This window comes from Pteropus medius, unplaced genomic scaffold (genome assembly GCF_902729225.1).
Source record: "Pteropus medius unplaced genomic scaffold, Ma_sr-lr_union100, whole genome shotgun sequence".
Taxonomy (NCBI): domain Eukaryota; kingdom Metazoa; phylum Chordata; class Mammalia; order Chiroptera; family Pteropodidae; genus Pteropus; species Pteropus medius.
In genome coordinates, this window is record NW_024340696.1 from 29,882,987 (window position 1) to 29,895,029 (window position 12,043).

The following is a 12,043-nucleotide window of genomic DNA, read 5'->3' on the forward strand; positions in this document are numbered from 1 at the left end:
AAATTCAGAAAATATAGAGAAGTGTAAAGAAAAGAAAACAAAAATCACCTTTAATTTCACTTCCAAGGATAAACATTATTAACAAAATATTTATATATGTATACACACATGCATATATGTATGTTAAAACAAGAATAGATTTGTCTTTTACATGCTTCATTGTAGCTTATAATTTTTACTTGATATATATCTGTATTTTTTGTAGCTCAACAGAGATAGCTATATATCATTAACAATTTTATTTAATCACATATCTATAAGATAATGCTTTTTAACAAATGTTGTTCTTAAAATGATCAGTCTCTGTAATTCTAATCATCCTATTCATGGCTTCCACCCTTTACCCACAGACACATGTGGCTGAGATTCAAGCCTACTTGTTGCCTAAGGTCAATATTGATATTAATCAGAGTCTTTTATTTTCTCAGCTACAGGGTTGAAAAGATGATTTCTTCCCACTGCTGAAATATAGGAAAATGGCTGATTAGGAAGATATCATCACAAACCACACTCTCTAAGTGAGAAAGCCCAATACAAGGTAACAAGGAATAAAAACTTGATTATATTTAAAGTGAGTAAAACACTGAAGTTGTATATATTCCTGAAAGGAAGAGAAAAAGAAATATTCTGAGAAAGTTTATAAAAGCCGTCAAGCAAGAGAAGAACAAAAATTAAGGTAAGAAATGATTTCTTACAATAGAAAATTGGTTAAAAAGAAGAAAACACAACAGGTATTTGAATTTCCCTAATTTGGTTCTGTTTGCGTCATCTGTTGTAATACACTGATTAAAATTATTGATTAAGATTTTTATTTAGTTGTATTAACATAAACATATATTTTCGATTTGCGTAAGGGTATCAGATAAAAAGAAAAAAAGAGAAAAAAGAAAAGAAAAAGAAACATACCATTTGCTTTCCAAGTTAATGCCTTTAGTGACTTTACAATTCATCTGAAGTCAGTTGCTTCTAGCAATACACAGCTCATATCCTTTCCATGAAGTTCCTTACAGAAGACAGCAGCTAGAAATCTCTGATTTTCTCATGTTTAGTTTATTTGTTTTCTTTTCCTATTCCTACCCTCTACAAACCATCATACTATACCACTTTCTAGCCGTAAGTGGCCAATGGGATTCATGCTCCTGACACTCTGGTATGCTGAACTGTCTAAGATGGTTGGAGGACCAAGTGACTCCACGTACAATGGCACAGTGAATTCTCTGCTTAATCTGTTACTTTCTTATGAGAAATTCCCATGGAGCATTTCTGGTGAATACAATTCTCTACTTCGTCTCAATGTTCTGTATTTACAGCTTTGAGATCTTCCATAGCAAGAGAAATGATATTAAGTTGGATGGCCTTGGGACTCCTTTGAATTAGAGCCTTTTTTCCTAGTCTTCAAGGTGAACTTAATTCCTCTTGGATACTCTGGAGATAGTACCAGGATCAGACTACAGCCTTCATAGTTCTGTGTTCAAATCTTAGAGCTGAGGGATGGGGAAAAGCTATAGATTTAAACTCTTCTCTTCCAAAGTTGACATCTTTGGTTATAGTAGGAAAAGATACTTTGGGTCAATTAGACACTAAATTTCTGTCTTTGGTCACTAACAAAGTAAATTTGTGGGAAGTTAAGATTTTATCCCACACATGTTGGGGTCTGAAAAATTCCAGGAGATAAGAGGGCAAACAAGGGCAGTAATCTAACATATGTACCACCATCCCATACATATTAGAAGCAAATTTGTGGGTAATCTTCAACTAAGATTGGCATACTTTCTTATCTCTATGCATTGAGACTAGCTTGTTGGGCTTCTGTCTTCAAGGCACATACTTGTACTACTACTTCCTTTTCCCCAAGGATACTATAGTTTCTCAGGCCCGGTTTTTATTTGTCAGTTCTTCTCCTTGATGTCTGATTAAATCATCTCCTCTCGCTCTAGCTCGGGCTCTTGCGAATTTGAGGGCCTATTTAGGGTGACCATGCAATTTATATTGGTTACTCATTTCTGTCCGTATTACCGTTAGGTGAGTTAAACCTCTGAAACTCCAAGTCTTTTTCCACTGATCTAGAGTAAAGGGCCTGCTAGAATAGACCTACTCTGAACATAAAGATGGAGCCTATTTTTCATACTCACTACACAAGGATATAAATCCTAGTCCTTGAACTTCTGACCATGCCCTCCTGATAGGACAGTGAGATAATCCTGCACAGAAATACCTATCTTCAGAACTTTGAATCCATGTAAACTCTCAGTATATGGTCTTTAGCATAAATGACAGTCCATCATGGCCTTTAAATCTATCTATCTCTGTGCTGTTTCTATGACATGTTATAACACAGTTCAAGTCTATTTCTCTTGCTTCTAGCGCAATACTATATATGAATTGATCAAACTTATGGTTATACTTAATCTGTAACAGAAGATTCAAGGTCTCCTTAATTATATATGCCAGACATTGTGACTAATTCTGAGGGATCCAGTCTAGCTGGTGGAGCTAGGTAGAAGGCTCTAGCAAACATGAGCAGATCAGAAATTAATCTTTTTAAACCATCCAATTTCTACAGAAACCAGGTAACCATGGAGGATAGGCAAACAATTAGACAAAATTCTAGTTTTCAATTCCATGGTGAATTTTCTATAGATTCTTACTCTTAGTAAAAACTCATATATCTCTCTTTAAGTTTGGTTCTCTGGCTAGTCCTACGGTTATGACAGTATTCTCTAAAAGTTGTAACTCCAATTTCAATGTCATTTCCATAATATATATTTTAATATCATGCTGTTATCTTAATAATTGTTATGGTTGGGGCTTAGCTGGCTCCTATTCTTTTGTTATATTATTCCAACAGTTTGATGGTCATGATGAAAACATATTCTTGGATAGTATGATAATTTCAATTCATAGGTTCTATACCCGGGCTGCCCAGGTCCTACCCCAGACCAATTGAATCATTATCTCTTGACGATGAGGATGAGGGTTAACATTTTTTTTTCTTTTAAGGTTTCAAGTGATTTCAGTGTACAACCAAATTTAAGGACACCTATTTTAGTTCAAGGTACAGCAGAGTGAGGAAATTTAGATGCAAAATCCAATATAATTGCTACCTCCCACCCCACTTTAACACATGTATAACTCAATTTTACCCTTATTAAATCTAGCTGAAATCATATATAAAGAAGAAAAGGATGACAAATGAAATGTATAATGTTCATGATGGCAACTGGTTTGATTCAGAGGAACTGCCTGTAGTTTTACATGACGTGTCATACAGAAAGTTCTCCAGATCTTTTTTCTAGATGTCATTTTTTTCTCCAAAGTTTCATATTTATAGAAACCATGAAGACAAAAAAATAAAGCTCTTGTGCTCTCTCTTTCATTTACTATTCTCTGACTTATTTATTCCTTCCTTGATCTCCGTCTTCTCTTTCCCACTCCAGTTATCTAGTTCTGCCAGGTAGGTGCCTTTAGAAACCTAGAGCGACTAGGTGGCTCCCTACTTTCTGATGCCAAGACCATGAAAAAATGGAGTCTTTTCTTTCTGTGTATGAGGTACAAAATTCTTGTGGAACATTTCTGGTGAGTGGAATTTTCCAACTCTCGGTAGATTTTTGTTTTTTCTACATATTCCACATAGTTTTGAGGAATCAATATGTGCCCCTCAGCATTTTCCAGTGGAGTGTATGAACACTTCTCACACTAAAAGTGACAAATCCCTTTGTCCAAGTCCTCCCTTGGCAATGGAAGCTGAAGAAACCTCACACCTCTCAGATGCTTTCAAGTCTGTTCTGTTGAATACTGTGGAAAGATAAGAGCAAAATTAAGGTATATACCAAAGCAATGGAGTAAAACATCAGATGATCTTAATAATTTTGAGATATACGTCTTCATAATCAAGGAACAAATTGATAATACCCCTATAATAAGTTAGAGTTGTCAGATTTTTAAGAAAAAAAAAAAACAAGACATACAGTTAAATTTGAATTCTAGATAAATAATGACTATTTCTTAGTATGAGTATGTCCTATGCAAGATATAAGATATACTTATACTAAAATTGTATTTGTTGTGTATCAGAAATTCAAATTTAACTGGGGATATTGTAATTTATCTAGTAACCCTAAATTTTAGATATGTTACATAAATTCTGTTCTGAAAATTTATTTCACTGTTTTCCCATGGGTTGCTCTCTTAGAAGTTTATGATGATATGTGCCCTTTATTTGATTCTCAAAGTGTAATCCTGGGAACTTACCGAAAATGTAAATTTTCAGATTCCACCTCAGACCTATTGAAAAAACTCTAATTTAGCAATTTTTATTTGGACTGGCCCTCGGGGTACTTCTGATGCACACTTGAATTTGAGAACTAACGATATATCTCAACCCAGGTCACCATTCTACCAATACGATTAACTTCTACAAATCTGTATCCCCCCAAAAGCCAAGTGAAAATAAAATAGTATCAGTGTGGAATTTCAACAACTTGAACTAACAAGGAAATTCTCTCAGTGTTTGACTAAATAAATAGTATAATAGGAACAACTTCAAATAATTAAAAATTCAAAAAAATTTTTATAGGGCTCACCACAAAATTGGCACTCAATAACTGAGTAGAGCTGCTTTGTTGTGAGCATCATTATCGTTCTACATGAATATTTCACATTCTTTGGTGAATTGTGTGAAATCTCCCACGACATGGACTTGTCTTCAGCAGGCAACACTTAATAGTAAACTACAGCAAAGAATGTTTGACTCTACGACATGCCTTGCCTGGGTGAATGAGACCCTTTAGATCTCTGCCTCTTAATACCCAAGTTCCAAGAACTAGCACCACAGCCAAACACCAAATTATGATTTCATTTTCACAAGGGGAAAAAAAATGAATAATTGAAAATGAACATAATAGTTTAAATAAATGCCGACTTCAATAAAGTCAGTTTTTTAGAAAAGTATATTAAATTATATAACATGGAACTGGTTTTGTTTTGTTTTGTTCAATTCTTTTTATAAGGGAAATGCCCTGAGAAACCTAAAGATTCATTATACATTGTGAGAGTCAGGGGAGTGTATAATTTAAGTCATTGTTTAAATTGCATTTTATAAAAACAGATTTCCCTTTGTGGAGACACACACACCAACCAATGTGAAATATGGTTTCAACTTCACAACAAGATTAGAAATAATGTGTTCTGAATTAGACTAAGTGACAGCTTCCTTTTGGAAGTCATTGTGTTTGAGAAAGGGTGCTAAAACTGTGCTAATAAAATTTAGATGACAAGAACAGACAAGTTTCTTAATTTGTGTCTCTAAAAATGAACAGAATATTATATTTACTATCTATTTTATATGCAAATTGTTAAGATAAAGGAGATTATTGGAGAGGATGTTAGTTACTGTTTTAGTTTTCAGGGCATTTTAAAGTCCTGAGAGTAGCATAGGATCTGTTCTTGGATAAATATAGATGCAGATTTCCAAGACATTTGGTGAAATCTTATGTGGTTCCAGCAGGCTCTGGTGTGTAGAGCTTCTAGGATATCCAGACTCCGAGCAGAAGAAGACCTGTCGAATGAGGGCCAGAATGGACCAAAGAGGGGCTGGTTTGGGAAGGACATCAGCATTTGGAATTTTCGTTTTCACTAGATTCGTGAAATTGCATTCAACTATTTCGTCAGCCCTATTCCATCTCCTCCCATACCCAAGGTGATGCTGTAAGCCAGTAGCTAGGACATCCTTTGGTTGTGTACCAGTCCAAATGAATAAGCCATTCTTAGGTGGTAGAATGGTCAGGTGGGTTCTTCCTGAAAAAATCAGGATTGTCTTCAAATCCTTGGGATTCCTTTAAATATATATATTTAAGAACATTAGAGTTTACTTTTCTCTTGGCCTTGGACTTGTCTATCCATGATTACTTCATATTATATAACAGGTCACAGATCTCGGTGAGCATTGTGTCATGTATCTCTGCAGCTGGAATCCCAGGTAAGGATTGAGTTCTTTAATATTGAATTCAGAAATCTCTTCTTCACATATGCAGTCAGAGTTTTTCTCAAAGTTGCATTTTCAGAATGAATATAACTTCAAATGGATAATGTAGTTATAGGTAAAAATAATTAAATTAAAACCAGAACTGTGAGTTAACATAATTCACATAATTCACATAAATAGCCTTAAGGAATACCCAAGGCTATTTTGGGGAGATTTTGGAGAGATTCCTCCAACTAGCAGTAGAGATAATTACAAAGGACAAGAGATTAGTACCATTAGAAAACACACACATACAAATGCATAGTCATATCTTGAAGTTTGGAGTTTAGTTTAGTTTCCATAAAGATGAAAATCAGTTAAGTCTAAGTATGAGAGTATACGATTAAAGCAATCTGATTACTTTAAGGAAGGGATTTAATTACAAAGCCATTTTTATATGTTTGGCTTTTCATTTATTTATTTTTGCCAATTTTTTCACCAGTCAAGTATATTTTTCATATTGGGGAAATTTAAACTCTAATCTCTATCCTCTAAAGAGCTTTGCTAATCTTTCATTCGAAGGTTAGGGGAAAGAAAATAAAGTAACATTTACTTGAGCCTAACATGTGCAGGTAATTTGAGAACACTTTATTTAATGTAAAGGTTTTATATAACATCACTATTAGCTCTGAGAATAAAAGTGGACACTAGTTTCTGCACTTACATATTAATACAATTAGTTTTTTTGCTAGTTGTATTTTCTTTGATTTTGCTGAAATTACGCCAAGACATTGTACACTCCATTATTTTAGAATTCCTTCCTTGTATTAGGACATATGCTGTGATTTTAAAAAAATGTATCTTGTGGTTAATGATGTGCTTTCAAAATAGACTTGTCGGCCTGACTTTATAACGAACTGAACATATGGTGCACATCTACCCCAATTTCTTGGACAAGCAGAGGGACGCATGGCCACAGGCAGTTGTGAAGTCTGCCAGGACCTGAAGAAACTTATGATAAAATCTTGCATTGATTATAAAAATTGATGTTTCTGGCTTTCAATTTTCCTGTGAAGTTAGAATTTTTATGCAGTAAATCTACATCAATCTTTCAAAATTATCAGAGGATTCTTGAGATTCCTGTAGGCCACATTCTCCCTAGACACTTTAGTAACCCTTTCGGCTATATTCATTTTATATATCAGTTTTTCCAATTCTGATTCAGCCTCTAATCCAATAAAACATTGAAAAATATTCTTTACTTAGCCGTTAGTTTTTATTTTTGTTTTTTGGGAGGGGACTATTGTTTTATCAAAATATTACTTATTGAAAATAGTAATATCAACTATTCTTAAAAAGCTTCATAAACTTTGAGTATACGAAAACACAATTAATTTTGGATTGGGTATTTATGGCCATTTAGTTAACTTAAGCATACACAGGTCAGTCAGAAATTATCTTAGAAGAGGTTCAGTCGATTACAAATAATGGTAATCTGCTTGAGCTTCTTTAAGCAAAAATGGGGAATTTATTGTTAGGATATTAAACTATCTCTTAGCAGAAAGTGCTATCAAGGATCAGGAAAGAAAAGAACTAGAAACTACAGAGTTGTGAGCATCTCAAGCATTTATTGTCTTAAACATTTTTCCACTGGGACTCTATGGTCATTTGTCTATTTTTCTCTGGAAAACTAGTTTATTTTCCAAACTCTCTCTGCAGAATGGCTTTCTGTGCTTTTTTGTGTATACACAACCAGACACACCCAGTTTTACATCTCTGTAGCTCATTAAAACCTTATTTCTATATGTTGAAAATTATTGGGTGTGGGAAGAATGTATTAATATACATAATCTTTAATTAGAGCTCTATGATAGGTTTTTATTATCCATTATAGAGAGGACATTTTTAAGTTTAGAGAAGGCAAAATTTGTGATGAAAATGTTAGAACTATTGATGAATGGAGAAATATCAGCCACATGCTTTCGGATGGATGTGAAGACAAAACAAATGAACCGTCCTGAATCTTATTTACTGTCATACAACACCAAATGAAAAGCAAAATTTCTGACAAATATGATGAAAATTATTTGAAATGTTTATTAAGTGGTGAAAGAGTGAACATATTCCATTATGTTTGTGGATACTCTCAAATTCTAGTACAAACCAATCAAAACTCAAGTGTAATTTTGAAACACACAATGAGCACCAGGAAAAATTATATGTGAGATCCTATGATATCAGTGTCTTCCTTTGCAAGTGATAACACCTTGAGATTTATTTGTTTATTTGAAAAAGCAAATATTAACTTTTAAAAAGGTGAGATTATATCAATAATTACCATGGAAGATGTGATTTCAATAATAGAAATGGCGAGAAATCAAGCTCCACTTGGAGAGTTGGAGAACTCAGGTTTATTATGCTGGCGGTCCCAGAAGAGCTAGCACTCTAAAGCTCAGGGGTAACCTTACTTTTATAGGGCTTATTCCCGAACAAGCAAAGGGAGTACATCTGTTATCTAGACAGAACAAGAAAAGGGGAGGGTGAGTCTTCGATTGATCTTGAGGTCACCCTGCCCTTCAGCCTATGTGACAAGCATGTCTACAGAAACAGAACAAAGAGCTGATTTCAAGGTTAGCCATTTGAGTGGAAAATTCCTCCTCAACAAAACTGAATCAGTGGAATAACCATCCTGATCAAGACAAGTTGAATTCCTGTGATTATTTCTTAATGACTTGATTATAAAGTTACCTAAAAGAGGCACTGTGCTAAAAGATATAGTTATACACTATTAAGAGGTACTAAGAAACACCTGACAAAGTTTCTAATGAGTGACTAAGAAGCAGTTTTGTTTTCACCATCTTAGTTAGAATGATTTCTCATTGTCCAACCCCAGCAGAAAAATCATTTAAACACCTACCATTTTAGAATACACACATGAGATAAAATTCTCAATGATAAGTATCAACAAAACTAAAAATGGAATTGTCATATTGATATAAAACCTTATTTTTGTCTCAAACTGAATATCAATTATTCTTTCATTACTGACTAATCTTAAATTATTTTATTCTTATGATTGAGGAACTTATTTTGAATTGTTTTAAAATTAGATGCATTTTGTTTATTTTATACTTTAATTTTAAATTCTTACTTAATAAGATTATTTTATTTTTATCTTATTTATTTGGATAGTTATCTTCTACTTATAACAAGTAATAGTGATTTTTCAGTTACATAGTAATAAAGTTTCTTTTTAAAACAAATGTGTTAGAGGTAATTTCATTTATAGAAAAGTATAATCAAATACCACTTACATGCTGATAAGACAAAAAATCATGTAGAAATATAGATAACTGAAGTTTTGAAAATACTAGTATAGATTTATAATTCGTGTATATTTCCTTACTGCCAGATTTACCTTGTAGAATAATTTGGGAGAAATAGTAGAAACTTTGGAATTAGAGAGATGGCAGTTCAAATCCAGCATAGCTACAAATTTATCAGTGTTTATCTACACAAGTTTCTTAGATTCTGTAAGCCTCAGTTACTCTACTTGTAAAATGGGTATAATGATAATTATTTTCAAGAGTGTTGTTCTGATAATTGGAATTAACATATATTAAAGTACCTTGGTCCAATAAATGCTATTTTTCAGGCAGTGGGGAAAACCTAAGTTAAAAAGCGTATTTTTTACAAATCAAATTTTATATGTTTAACATCTATATATTAACTTTTTAATGCAAGAAATAGCAAAATTAGATTAGTTGTAAAATCGCTTGGAGGCTTTAGAATGGGATAGATGAGTCAAATGTCATCAGAAATAAAAAAAAATAATAATTATTAGGATACTGGAAAGGGAATATAGTTTTAAGAGCATCCTCTCATAAGACCTGAAGTGTGATGTAATACTTAACAGTGATAATCAAGTGCAGATAAACTTGATTCTTGGATTGAACCAAGAAATAGAAATCAAGAGCTTGACATTAAATCCCAGCTCTGAAATTGGACCTTGGTTCTCAATGTCAAAGTGATTTCAAAGCAATTCTTTTTTTCTGTGTTTGAAATGGGTACTAACTCACACGGGCGTCATGTAATTTCTTTTCTTTTTCAGCATTAACCATGTCCCACCATCCCCATTCAGGGACCTATGTAAATAAAGAACACTTGATAATCATTTTAGAATTTTAAAAGAGGCAACAAACAAGGCCTTTCCCGTTAAGAATCCAGGCATTGGTTCCACCATGAAATTTAAAGAAACCTATACTTTTTCCGTCTGGGTATTTAACTAAAATAGTTACATTTTATAAACCTTGAGCCTGTGAATAGGGCCCCAGTGATTAGACTTGTCATTCTTAGGTGAAGCTTTTATAGTCTTAAATATTAATGAAATTCCCTTCTTCATAATGTGGGTCTGATATTACTGATAGATTCCAGGCCAGGTTATATACTTTGGTCATTCAACAAACATTTATTTGTTCTGAACTCTTGGATATCAAGTCATTGTAACACTGGCCCTGAATTGAAGTTGCTTACTGATACATGTGGTGATGTAATTAGACCAGTGACCACGGGAGTAGTATCCATGTGGATGGCCTCTGATTTGCTACGATTTCATCTTTACACCAAATTGGCCATTTGTTCTAGAGCCTGTGAGGCACCAAGGCTGACTGCCAAATTCCAGATTCCCTTTAGGATCTGCCCTTCCTCACTAGAAGCAAAACTGGGGGTATCGCTCATCTCAGAATATGCTTATCCCACCTCTTAGACCTTGCTTGCTAGAAATTCTACACAGGGGGCTGAGTCTCAGGCACCACTTTTAAATGGCCTAGCAGTTCCTCAGAGCACATACACCCACGCATATATACACACAATGTATCGAATAAAATATTTTAAAAACACCACCTAAAACATAAGAGAATACTATGGATGAAGGATTTTTGTGAGGTGATGGTGAGTTCATTATTCTCACAAAGTAAACTTTTTGTAAATCAGCTTTAAATATCTGGTATTTTTCTCATTTGACCATTAGCTTCTTAAGAATACCTTCTTTCTATCTCCTCTCTCCAATCTCTAAATGCTGTTTTTTCCTCTTTTTATTTTTTTTTTGTCTTAAGCAATCTCACTCTTCCTCTCAGTGTGCCTATTTCAGCAAACATAACATAGTTGGTGGCTAAACAAGGACTAACTGTGGTTTCTAACCAAGTAAAGGCCTCAGCTCTTCCTGCCATAAACACCATGATTGAGTTTTACATGATACCATAGGAAGACAGACAGGAGCATGTAAATAATTGCCCTGAAGGAAGTGAGGTGAATAAGAGTTAAGAAGAAAAACATGTACTTGAATCAGAACACACCAACCATTCTTTATGAGCAGACTTAAAAATGAGAATGTGAAGGCATCATACTTGTTGATACTTGTTAGAGTTAGAAACCTCAATAGGAATCAAGACCTTTTACAGGAAACCAAACAGTGCAAACTTTGTCTGTAAAAGCATGTAAAACTGTTGAAGAATTTGAAGCAAGTAGATGACATATCATGAGGGTTGGGTTTTTAGAAAAATCAACTGGCTCTAGAGTTGAGAAGGGTTTGTATCTATGGACAGCAAGACCAGAGTGTGATGCCAGTCAGGAGACTGTGGCAGTAATCCAGGTGAGAAATGGCCTGGTGTGTGAATTAACATCTTGGAAGTAGGGATAGGGAGAGAGGGACAGGTGTATATGTGTTGGGGGCGGGGATGATGAAGAGGAAACACTGACCAGGTTTGGGGACCTTATGGATTGTAGGAAGGGCTACTGAAGGTAAGGCATCTAGAATGGCCTTAATTAGGCAATGTGCTGAATGGGTGGATGAGAATTGATACAGAAGAGAAAGAGCAGTTTTGAGATAAGAGATGGTAAATTTAGTAAAAAACTTTATTTTACCAGATTTTAATACCCAATTCCTTTTAAGTGCCAATTTCATGCAAGAGAAAAAGAATATATTAAGTCTTTGCTATTAAAATTCACCGATTCTGTAGATCAGTTTAATTATAGCATAGACTCATCCTAAAAACAGAATCATATCTTTTACATTTTTAGCAC